Source organism: Gorilla gorilla, chromosome 8, assembly GCF_029281585.2.
Source record: "Gorilla gorilla gorilla isolate KB3781 chromosome 8, NHGRI_mGorGor1-v2.1_pri, whole genome shotgun sequence".
NCBI lineage: Eukaryota > Metazoa > Chordata > Mammalia > Primates > Hominidae > Gorilla > Gorilla gorilla.
The window spans coordinates 92,960,788-92,974,005 of NC_073232.2; the positions used below are offsets into that span (position 1 = coordinate 92,960,788).

The 13,218-nt window shown below is 44.0% G+C and overlaps 1 protein-coding gene across 2 annotated transcripts in view; it reads left to right on the top strand.

The window, feature by feature from the left end:
• The window catches only part of SH2D4B (SH2 domain containing 4B), a 108,679-nt gene that overhangs the window by 51,433 nt on the left and 44,028 nt on the right, over positions 1 to 13,218 (top strand). The window lies entirely within an intron of this gene.

The window sequence follows — 13,218 nt, forward strand, 5'->3', positions numbered from 1 at the left end:
GTGTGAAAGCCCAACAAGGGAGGTAGTTGTGGGATGGGCTTCCGATTGAGTGGTTTGCATATGAAGGTGAACTTGTGGGCAAGCCCTTTACTGTCCCTACGAATTGGCTATTCCTGGGAGGGGCAATCTCTCCAGAATCAGAAAGGCCTCAGATGTCAAAAAATCAGAAAATACAGAAAATGAAAAGGCATGATTAATACACGTGGACAGTGGGAAACTTCCAAAGGCTAGTGACACGATCTGGCAGGGTTTTGGGAAGAGAGCAAGGAGGAGGCTGTTGTGATGGTACACTTGACTGATGATTGCAACTGGGGCCATACAGGGAGAGCAGAGATGTGAGGTGTTTTCTACTGGCCAGCCTTCTGGTCCTCAACATGTCTTAATCTTATGCCAGATTCATTAAATAGACTTGAAAATGGAGATACAACTTACATACCATAAAATTTAGCCTTTTAAAGTGTACAATTTAGTGGTTTTTAGTATACTCAAAAAGTTGTGCAATCATCGCCACTAATTCCAGAATATTTCTGTCACTTCAAAAAGAAACTCTGTTACCGATTAGCAGTTACTCCTTCCCCCACCATATCCCTGGAAGTTACTCATCAATTTCTGTCTCTATATTTGCCTATGATGGACATGCTACAACATGAATGGACCTTGAAAACATTGTGCTAAGTCAGACACCAAAACATTATGTGGCTTTTGGTGTCTGACTTTGCTTAGCACAATGTTTTCAAGGTCCATTCATGTTGTAGCAGATATCATTCCTTCCTTCCATTTTATGATTGAATAATATTCTAATGTACGCATATACCACGTTGTTGTTTGTCCACTTAACAGTTGATGAACATTTGGGTTGTTTTCACTTTTTGGCTATTTTGAATAATGTTGCTATGAACATTTATGTACACGTTTTTGTGTGAACATATATTTTCAATTCTTTTATTACCTATATGCCTAGGAGTGCAGTTTCTGGGTCATATGGTATCTTAGTCTTCTATTTCTATAACTGAATATCTGAGACTGAGTGACTTACAAAGAAAATAAATCTATTTCTTATAGTTCTGGAAGCTGGGAAGTCTGAGATTGAGGGGCTGAGTCTGGTAAGGGCCTTCTTGCTAGTGGCGACTCTTCAGAGTCCTGAGGCAGTGGAAGGCATCACATGGAGATGGAAGGTACACTAAGAGCCAAACTGGCTTTTTTTTTTTTTTCTTTGAGTCGGAGTCTTGTTCTGTCACCCAGGCTGGAGTGCAGTGGCATGATCTCAGCTCACTGCAACCTCTCCCTCCCAGGCTCAAGCAATTCTCCTGCCTCCCTAGTAGCTGGGATTACAGGTGTGTGCCACCACACCCAGTTAATTTATGTAATTTTAGTAGAGACAGGGTTTCATCATGTTGGTCAGGCTGGTCTGGAACTCCTGACCTCAGGTGATCCACCTGCCTTGGCCTTCCAAAGTGCTGGGATTACAGGTGTGAGCCACCATGCCCAGTCCAAACTGGCTTTTATACAGGCCTGCTCTCTTGATAGCTAACCAACTCCCATGATAACCCATTAAACCATTAATACATTAATCCATGAAAGGATTAATCCATTCTTGAAGGCAGAGCCTTCATGATCCAATCATCTCTTAAAGGTCTCACCGCTTAACTGCCACACTGTCTTCCAAAGTGACTGCACCATTTTATATCCTTATTAGCAATGTATGAGGGATCTAATTCCTTGACATCCTTGCCAACCCTTGTAATTTTTTGTGTTTTTTATTATAAAAGCCTTTCTAGTGTGTGTGAAGTGACATCTCATCGTGGTTTTGATTTGCATTTCCCTAATGACTAATGATGTTGAACATTTTAAAAATATGCTTTATTGCTGTTTATATATCATCTTTGGAGAAATGTCTATTCCAATTCTTTACCCATTTTTGGATTTTTGTTGTTGAGTTGCCAGAGTTCACTATATATTTTGGATATTAATTTCTTATCAGAGATATGGTTTGCAAATATTTTCTCCTATTCTTTGGGGTTGTCTTTTCACTTTCTTGATAGTCCTTTGAAGCACAAAAAATTTTAATTTTGATGAAGTTCAATTTATCCATTTTTTTGGTTGTTTATGATTTGTGTCTTACCTAAGAAACCATTGCCTAATCCAAGGAAGATCACACTGGCTTACACCTATCTTTGTTCTAAGAGATTTATAGGTTTAGCCCTTACATTTAGGTCTTTGATCCATTTTGATTTAATTTTTGTGTGAGGTAGGGTTCCTACTTAATTCTTTTTCATATGGCCATCCAAGTTGTCCAAGCACCATTTGTTGAAAAGACTATTCTTTCTCCATTGGATGGTATTGGAACTCTTGTTGAAAATAAATTCACCAAAAATATGTCTGTTTCTGTACTCTGTCTCTCTGTCTCTTTTTTTTTTTTGAGACGGAGTCTCACTCTGTCACCCAGGCTGGAGTACAGTGGTGTGATCTCAGCTCACTGCAAGCTCTGCCCCACGGGCTCAAATGTCTATCCTCCCACTTCAGCATCCTGAGTAGCTGGACCACAGGCATGCACCACCATGCCTAGTATTTTTTTTCATATTTTTTATTAGAGACAGGGTCTTGCCATGTTGCCCAGTCTGGTCTTGAACTCCTGAGCTCAAACGATCTGCCTGCTTTGGCCTCCCTAAGTGCTGGGATTACAGGCATCAGCCACCATGCCTGGCCTGTTTCTGTACTCTCAATTCTGTTCCATTGATTTATATGTCTGTTTCTTATGCCAGTATGACATAGTCTTGATTACTGTAGCTTTCTTGTACATTTTGAAATTGGGCAGTATGAGACCTCCATGTTTGTTCTTCTTTTTCAGGATTATTTTGGTTATTCTGAGTCCTTTGTATTTCCATTTCCATTTTAGAATCAGCTTGTCAATTGTTGCAATAAAGGTAGCTGGAATTTTGATAGTGATTACATGAAATCTGTAGATCAATTTGGAGAATATTGCTATCTTAACAATATTTAGTCTTCCAATTCATGATCACAGAATGCCTTTCCATTTATCTAAGTCTTTAAAAATCTCTTTCAATAATATTTTATAGTTTTCAGTGTAGAAGCCTTGCCCTTGTTTTGCTAAGTTTATTCCTAATGGCGTATTCTTTCTGATGCTATTGTAAATAGAATAGTTTTCTTAGTTTCATTTTTGGATTGTTTATTGCTAGTGCATAGAAATGCAATTGACTTTTGTATATTGATCTTGTATCCTGTAACCTTACTAGCCTTGTTTATTAGCTGGAATGTATCTTTTTGTGCATTCCTTATGATTTTCTACATACAAGATAATTTCATGTGCAGATAGAGATGGTTTTACTTCTTCCTTTCCAGTTTGGATTCCTTCTATTTTGTTTTCTTACCTAATTGCTCTGGCTAGAACTTCCAATACTATGTTGAATGGAAGTGGCAAAAGACAGCCCTCTCTTGTTTTTAGTCTTCCACTATTTTGTTTTGTTTTGTTTTGTTTTTTGAGACAAGGTCTCACTTTGTCACTCAGGCTGGAGTGCAGTGGCATTATCTCAGCTCACTGCAGCGTCAACTGCCTAGGCTCAAGTGACCCTCCTACCTCAGTCTCCTGAGTAGTTGGGACTACAGATGCACACCACCACATCTGGCTAATTTATATATATATTTTTTTAGCGACGGGGTTTTGCCATGTTGCCCAGTCTGGTCTTAAAACTCCTGAGCTCAAGAAGTCTGTCCACCTCGACCGCCCAAAGTTCTGGGATTACAGATGTTAGCCACCATTTAATATGATGTTAGCTGTGGGTTTTCATACATAACCTTGGGTTCAGGAAGTTCCATGCTTTCTTAGATTGTTGGGTGTTTTTATGATGAAAGGGTGTTGGATTTTATCAAATGCTTGTTCTGCATCTGTTGAGATGATCATATGTTTTTTGTTCTTTATTCTATTAACGTGGCGCATTCCATGGCTGAGTTTCATATACTGAGCTAGTCTCACATTCCTGGGATAAATCCCACTTCTTTATAGCATATAATCCTGTTTATATGTTGCTAAATTCCATTTGCTCCTATTTTGTTGAGGATTTTGCATCTGTATTCATAAGAGATATTGGTCTGCAGTTTTATTTTCTTTGATGTTTTTGTCTGGTTGTGGTGTCAGGGTAATACTAGCCTCAAAGCACAAGTTGGAAAGTGTTCATTCCTCTTCTATTTCTCATGATAAATTTGTAAAGAGGAATTAATTTTTCTTGAAATATTTAGTATAACTCACTAGTGAAGACATCTAGTCCTCGGGTTTCTTTACGGGAATTTTTTTTTATTACAAATTTAGTCTCTTCACTTGTTATGAACCTTTTTCTCTTGAATAAATGCTCCCTGAATTCCTGTAAGCCTTTGGTTAATTTCTAACAATCTGAGAAAGTTGGCTCTGAGGATTTTCCAGTGTTTTCATTGTTTTATGGAAGAGAGGATTTTCAGAGGTCCTTAATTCACCTTTTCCACTGATACCTTTTTAAGCTGACATATAATTAATTTGGTGCCAGTCCTAAAACACCCAGAACTTCTGGGACAAATCTGGGGCCATAATTGGGCAGTTGGGAAGGTGGATGGGTGGAAAGTATTTAATTTAGTGTTGAATCTTTTTTTATTCCAAGTGACCTAGCATGTAATCAAATGCTGGAAAAGGAATAAACCAAACAGAATCTAAAAAAAAAATTTTAAAAATTTAAAATTTAATTTTTATTTTGTACAATTTTTGCACCATGAGGCAGTTGCAATTTTTAAGACACCAGTGTTCCTTCTGCTTCTCAGCATTGATGTCCTAGGTTTTCCTAGGTCTCTTGGGCCCTGGCAGACCAAGGGCTGTGTGCCCAGGCCCAGAGCAGAGATTATCCTGTATGCAGCTGCCTCAGAGTAGCAATGCCAGCACAGTGCAGTGCAAGCCTCATCTCTCAACCAGGTCTTCTGTTTCTCTCTCCTAGGGACTTACTGTTGTATTTACAAAAGAGCTTGAAAACTGGGCTGTCTTTGCTCTCCAAGCTCCCTTATGGCTGCTGTTTTCACATATGTTTATGCTGAAGCCCACTAGGTAAAGAAGGTGTGAGCAGCTGGCCCAGGTGAGGAGAGTGAGGGGGCCCATGGTCCCTGGCTCCCTGAATCTTCCCCGCATCTTGTGGCTTCAGGGACCCCTCTGTGAAACCCTTTGGGCTGTGTATAATATATTTTCAACACTATTGCCCTGGCCTAGTGGCTGCCTTTAGCTTGAGATTATTTTTTCTATTAAGGAAAGTTCCCTTCCTATCTGAGTGACCGCTGCACTCAGAGGCTCTTTGAATCAATGAAAGCCTAAGAGATTGTGCTATTCAGATAAGAGTCAAATCTCAGGCCCACTCCAGCAGTGTAAGCAGGGGACAGACTCCTCTGTCCTCTCCTCCTGGAGTACCAGAGTGGCGAGTCCACCTAGTTCTTCAATCTCTCCTTAATAGCGTGTTCAGGGAGTAGTCCTATCACTGGTTTGTGGGAGATGGAAAATGAGTGGTTCCCTCTATTTGGAACGAGAAAGGAATCACATTATGGAATGCATGTGTATGCAGTTGAAATTACAGTGGGATTTTGCTTTTAAGTCTCCATTCCTTGTTACTTGGGTATTGGTGTGTCCTTGGGCTGGGGAGGGAAATGTGGGTGGGGTCTGTTTATATTCAGGACCATGCCTCCTTTTCTCTGTTGACCACTTCCAGCCTTGGGACCTGGGTTTCACTGTTACCAGTTACTTCTTCCTTTCAGAGTTAAAATTATACAAATGCAACATTGTGGTCAAAGCTCATTTTTTATCTGGGGCAAGCTCCTAGGCGATGCCTCAGGGGCATACGCTCAGGAGAGAGTGTTCCCCTTGCTCATTGATAACGTCTGGGCAGCTGCTGTTGAACTATTTCATGCCCATTCACACATGGGTTGGAGTTGTTTTAAGCATTGCCAAATACTGCTAAAAACTGTGCCCTCACTAAATTCATCTGAATGCCCCAAACCCTGAGAGTTCACAAAGCCTTAGGACAGTCATTGCTCATGAGCCGAGAACAGCCTCATAGCAGAGCATTGGCATTTCTATTGTACTGATAAGGAATCTCAGGCTCAGACTCAATAGGGAGGTCGGGGCATCAGGCGCAAATGAAGGCTTTTCTTTTTCCTTACTCTTGGCCTAGTGTTCTGGCCTGCAGCTTAGGTATCTCCAAAAGCAGCCTGTAGGAGGGATGTCTTTGGTCATTGGCCTCACAGGCCTCCAGGGGTCCATGCACAGGTAGTTCCTCATGGGTTCCGTCCTGTGGAGTTACTGCTGGGCATTCCAAGGACTGCCGAGGGGTGGCTGAGGTTGCGGGAACACTAAGCAGACATTACACTCTATAACAAGTTTGTTTGAAATAACAGAATAAAGGCAGATGGAGGCTCTATCTTTACTGAAGTTCAGTGCTGGTGGGTAGCTCAACATTGATCTTACTCGCAGAACGTTTCCCTGCAATGCTTCCTCCTGCCGCTTGGGGGAGATGCTTGTCATCTGCACCCAGTTAAGACTGAGGAGCAACAGTATACGCTTGGCCTTCGGTAGTCTTGGGTTCTGCATCTGCGGATTCACTCAACCTCTGACGGAAAATATTTGGGAAAAAACAATAAAAATAACATAACAATAAAAATAAAAATACAGTATAGCAACTATTTACATAGCATTCATATTGTATTAAGTATGATAAGTAATCTAGAGCTGATTTAAAGTATATGGGAGGGTCTGCATAGGCTATACGCAATCCCTACACCATTTTATAAAAGGGGCTTGAGCATTCGCAGATTTTGGTATTCATGAGAGATGGGGAGTGGAGGAGGGGTTTCCTTGAACCAATCCCCTGAGGATGCCGAGGGACAAATGTACATCAATTGAGCTCCTACTGTATGCCAACCATTGTATTAGACATATTTCCTCCCCTCAAAATCTCAGCCTGGAAAAAGAGGCTTACATGCCCGAGTTACAGTTCAATAGGTAGGTGTGCCAACATAGGTTTGTATAAAATACATGGGGAGGCCGGGCACAATGACTCATGCCTGTAATGCCAGGACTTTGGGAGGCTGAGGCGGGTGGATCACCTGAGGTCAGGAGTTCGAGACCAGCCTGGCCAACATGGTGAAACTCCATCTCTACTAAAAATACAAAAATTAGTCAGGCGTGGCGGTGTGCACCTGTAATCCTAGCTACTTGGGAGGCTGAGGCAGGAGAATCTCTTGAACCCGGGAGGTGGAGGTTGCAGTGAGCTGAGATCGCACCATTGCACTCCAGCCTGGGCAACAGAGCGAGACTCCATCTCAAAAATAAATAAAATAAAATAAAATACACGGGGAGAGAGTGAATCCCTTTCAGAAGGGAGAGCATTTGGAAAGGCCCTGCAGAGGAAATGGCATTTGGTTCAGGGAAAATGGGTGGGTGAAGAAGGTGGGACGGGGTGTCATAGCAGAGGGAACTGTGTTGAGCAAAGCAAGATCATTGTGTGCATAGGTCATGGCACGTGTTGCAGTGCGGTGGCAGCCTGGGGTTCTGGTGATGAAAAATGAGGCTTGAAAGATAAGATGAGAAAGAGTTTAAAAAGCATTCATTTAAATTCAGGATGAAAGAGGAGGCAGGTGGAAAGAGGAGGCAGAGCAAAGGTTTATACTGACAAAAAATTGTGAACCATTACAAAGTTGTCACCCGAAGCTACTGCAGTGTGTGGGAAGGAGCACTGGACTGGGAGTCCTGTCCTAGCTCTGCCCACTTTCTAGTGTGACCTGAGCAAGCTCTTGCTCAGTTGCTCAGTTTCCTCATTTGTAAAATGGGGTTAATCATGTTGAGCTGAGGCCTGTTGGGAGGGTGAAATGAGAGAGAGGAAGTAACAGTGCTTTCTAAGTTGTAAAGGTCTGTGTTCATGAAGTGCTCTTCTTTTTTAGCTACACAATGGGATGGAAAGTTAAGAGCAGGGCTGGTTTCTCATTAGGGATGGAGAATGGAAATCGTCTGGCCCAGGAGCTGCTTGATTGCTCATTAATGTACGGTGTGGCAAGTGAAAATGGGAAAGCCTCTGAAAACAGAAAAGATGTGATCATTCAGGCCCTGTGGTTTTAGTTCCTCATCTTAGCCTTTCTTAAAGAATGATGAGTTAAACTCCAGAGCCTGTCATTCACATTCAACAAAACCATTCTGCACTCAATTAATTTAATATGAAAGATATAGTGGGCCATTAATCTATGGGGGAGCAGCAGTTTTTGATAAAACACCCAAATTAAATTCTCCAAGTTAGAAAAAAGGGAAATTATCCCATTTAGTATCACTTGAATACCATTAGTTATTCAGTTCAACAGAGAATTCAGTCAGTTATTCAGCAGGGCTCTGGCTTCTGAGACTCTCTGAATACATCAGGCACAGAAATTCATTTCATAGTTTTTCAACTGTGAACTTGTAGGAGTGTGGAGTTAGATAACATCTAGTTGCCCAGAGATTTAGAGATGAGCTAGCCTGACTTGAGAAATGATATTATTTGTAAAAACTGGACATTTATCATTGCTGCTGTTACTAGGTTAGAAATGTAAGCAGGACTTTGGAGTTGTCAGAGGGACTTGTGTTCACCTGTGGCTCCTTGACCTGTGTCATTCTGGTTGTGGCCTTTAACCAACTATCTGCACACTGGTTGTCTCACTTGCCAGGTTGTTGACAGAGCGGAGTGGGAAACGTGGGCTCAGGCCCAGGTCAGGGTCCAGTGATATGGGTTCCATTTCCTTTCTTCTTAAAAAGGAGTGTGCACCAGAGTCGGGGTCAGTGATACTAAAATGCTGTAGGCTTGAGACAGGTAGAGCCGGAAGGGGCTTGTGGGGGTAGAGTCTGGGCTGGGAGTGGAGTGGGCACAGCAGAATTTTGGGCTGGGAGGACAGCTGAAGGAGAAGACAGAAGAAGGGCTTTCTCTATCCCTTGATGGGATGGGACATCGTGCAGTTTCTCCTTGGACATAACTGGCTTGAAACTCTCCTTGAACTCTAGGTGCCACATATTTTTGGTGTTATAACTCAGAATAATGCTAGCCTGAGCTCCCATGTGGCCGATTAGTGTCCTGCTTAGGGTCCTCTCTCCTCTTGAATTAGCTCAGGAATCCCTGGGGGCTTTATGGTTCCCCAAAGCTGAGTCATTACAACATTCACGTGGGTGTGAAGTGCTCTGGTCTTAAGGAACTCCTGCAGTGGCTTCTGGAGGCCACAGGGGGTCACTGTTGGCAGCCATCAGGCGTTGCCTGCAGGGTTCAGGACCACAAGGGTGGTTGGCTGCCGACCTCAGAAGCCTTGGATAAGGGTTGAGAGAGCCCTTTCCCTTGGCCCAAGTTTAGCTGTTGTCGAACTTTGCTTACCTCGTCTTGAGTGCCAAACCCATTCTTCCACCAAGGGACCATGGCTCCAGCAGGCTGAGTCACAAAAGGCCTGTGTGATACCCTTCAGCATCTCGGCTGCCTGTTTTCCCTCCCCAGGGGTCAGAGGCTTTTCCTGCTCACACTTGTTTTTTCCATTCTCTGACAAGAGCCCCTGACTCCACACATCTCCTCTGCTCCCACATCACTTCCCCACCTCCACTCAGGGATGGATCCTTTCTAAAGGTGCCATTTCAGCTTCTTTATCTCACAGTAAACATGACAATAACAGATAATATTTAATAAACCTAGCCCATGCCAGGGCTTTCCAAGCCCACCATGTACTGTCCCATTTACATCTCAAAGCAACCCAGTCAGGCCCCCACTTTATGGACAAGGAAAGAAGGTGTAGATAAGGTAATTCAGGTTGCCCAAGATCACACGGAGCAGAATTTAAACACATGCACTTTCACATACAATTCAAATCTTTACTGATGCCTTTCTCCATATTATAGGATTATTCATTAATTTTCAGGGACATTGTTCTATTCACCCAAGGGATTACTACAAATTAATGTTGCTTTGAAGCATGGAGTTTCTCTGCAGGATGTAACCGGATCATCTGAATTCTACAGGACACTGAGGTTTTTCTGTCTGGGCAGGGGAGTAGGGTGGGCCTGAGATTTCTGAGCTGACCCGGTTGGTCTGAGTTGGTGAACACAGCTGCACAGAGGCAGGTTTGTAGCTTGGTGGGAGCGTGGTGGAGCTACAGTGCAGAGTGGTGTGTGTGTGTGTGTGTGTGTGTGTGTGTGTGTGTGTGTGTGTGTGCTGGGGAAGGAGCCCACTGAGCTGAGAAAGTAAGGAAAGTAGGCACTTCTCAGGGCCTTACCTGGCAGGCCAAGGTGTTTGTATTTTCTGTGTGCAGTGGGAGCCACTGAAGGCTTTTGAGGAAGAGAATGATAAGATTAGAGCTGGGCTTTAGGAGAATGGGTTTAATCTTTGTGTGACAAATGGCTCAAGGCCCCACCTGTCTGAATTCCAAAAACCCGGCTCCCTAGTCTGCATATGATTTCCTTCTGTAACCTGCCTGCCTGTCTGTCACTGAATGTCACTGTCTCTTAGGGGCTGTAATCTTCCAAAAGTCACGGTCCTTGTAGGGCACAAGGTTCTAGTTTTTAGTTTGCAGTCAAATGTCTGCAAAGCCCATCCCGGGGCATCCTGACCTTGTTGGAGCCTTTCGTCACAATACAAGGCTGGTATCATGGTGTTCTTAGGGTCTGGAACTTACAGACCTCCCTTTTGAGTTTTAGAAGCCGCAACATACGGATGTCTTCTCAGGGCCACTTGGCAGACACAAGGCCCTTCCTTGAGGAACACAAAAAATGGAAGGCCGGAGAGAGGGGTGTCTTGGAGTCTTGTAACATAAGGAGTGACAAACCACTGAAACCTCGGTTTTCTCTCTGGCATGGCCTCTTCCCTTTTCTTTCTCTGGAAAACTCTTATTGATCTTCCCACACCCAGTCAAATTATTTCCTGTGATGGCTGCTGGCTCCCTAGCAGAATGCGAGGCTGCTGCCCCTAAGCTCTGACAATACTTTATTGGTCTCTTTTTAAAATGATGCTCACTACTTTCTTCATTATGCTAGAGATATTTGTTGGTCTTATTCTCTCAACTTGCCCCTGAGTGCCTTGAAAGAAGGATTTGCTTCACTATTATCTCTGTATCCAACTCAGGGCCTAGTGCAGCGCTAAATACTTAATTGAGTTCAATCAGTCATACAAAAATATGTATCGCCTGCCGACTGTGTTCTTGGCACTAGAATACAGCAATGAATAGACCAAAGCAAACTCTCCACCTGCCCTCGTGGAGTTCACAGCCTAGTGGATATTCTGTATGGGACACCCATGGGGGCACTTCCATAAATACCTTCTGAGGGACAGACTTCATGCTGCCTTCTTCAGATCTGGGAGATGTTCTGTTCCCAGAAAGGGTTCTTTGACAACTTGTGAAGTAGAAATGCTTTCTTTCAGGAACAGGTCTACTGACCTTTATCCTGCAAATACTCACAGTGCAGTTCTTGGTAGGTGCCTGCTATGCATGTCTTGAGTGGCACTGGAGTAGAAACAGACTAAGATTTTACTCTGAGAAGAGAAGGTGACTCACTAGGGCTGGGGCATTAGCCTGGTGCAATTAGAAGAACAAGGCCAACAAGAGGTTTTTTTGCAAAATAGTTGGATTTTAGAGGCAGATAGGGGCCTGCCAAGATGCAATGAGACTACAAAATAATTGGTTTTAATTCCAGAATTTGCCTCTAATGGGTTTTGTTCCCTTTCCGGCATTTTCCAGGTCCCAGACCTCCCATTTGAGATTTAGAAGCACAGATATCTTTTCAAGGCCACTTGGCTGAGACAGGGCCCTTCCTTGAGGAGCACAAAAAGATGGAAGAGGTCGTGCGTGGTGGTTCACTCTTATAACCCCAGTACTTTGGGGAGGCCAAGGTGGAGGATTGCTTTAGCACAAGAGTTCGAGACCAGGCTGCGCAACATAGTGAAGCCCTGTCTCTACAAAAAATTAAAAAACTTAGATGGGCATGGTGGCGCACACCTGTAGTCTCAGCTACTCAGGAGGCTGAGGTGGGAGGATTGCTTGAGCCCAGGAGGTCGAGGTTGCAGTGAGCTGTGATCGCACCACTGCACTCCAGCCTGGGTGACAGAGTGAGACCTTATCTCAAAAAATGAATATATACACATCTATTAATATATGTGTATGTGAAGACAGAGGGCTAGAGAGTGGGGTGTCTTGGAGTCTCGTAAGCTGTTAGAGTTAGCAGACGATCCTCTTCCCCCTCCCTGCCCATACACTCACCTACCAGCTCTCAAGGTCATGGGAAACCAAGAAAGGGTTCCAGAACTGGGACACCAGTGTTTCCAACAACTCATCTTGTGGTAGCAGGAAGGACAGTTCCTGGCCTGGTCCTTTAACCCAGTTGGGCAAATTGCTGTCCTTCCTTGAGCCTCAGTTTCCACATGAATAACATGAGGGGGTTGGGCCAGATGGTCTTTAAATGCTCCTTTGTTTTTTAGTAGGAAAGAGCTCTGGTGTCAGATACACAGGGTTTTAAATCGAAGGTAGCTGCTTGAGTGGTGGGGCCATGGGGTGGAAAGAACTGTGTGGGTTTTAGAGCCAGGCACACCTGGGTTTCTGTCCAGGCTCTGCTCCTTATTAGCTGATTTACTTTGGGCAAGTTACTTAACCTCTCAGAGGCTGGTTTCCTCACCCATAAAGCAGAAATAATGATGTTCCCTGCCTGGGTGGTTGGGGGAAGTCCCTTAGTGAGATAATGCAGGGAAGGTACCAAGCCCAGGGCTTGGCACTGTCAATGTGGGTGACGGTGGTGGTGTCTGGAGATGCTGGCCACCTTGACGGGTGAGCTGAGTGGGCAGAGGATTTGAGGAGCTGCTCTGAGCAGGGCACTCCCAGGAAGAAATAGATAGGGAGATGGAAATTTCCACCCCAAGGTGGCTTGGCCATTCTGGAATGGCGTCACAGGAACAACCAGACAACCCTAAACCGTCAGGGTATCTTTACCTCTGTAGGGACAGGCTTGCCCTAGGGCTGCTGCTAGGGCTGGGCGGGGCCTGCTCTGTCATTCTGGGTTCTGAGCTTCCTTGCAGCCAGGTGAATCCTGAGGTTCCTGGACTATTAGGTTGGTGCAAAAGTCATCGCGATTTTTTGCCACTACATTGCAATTACTTTTGCACCAACCAAATACTTCCTGTCCCAGCGGGCGCAGTGCACCGCCTGGGCTGCGGATCTGGG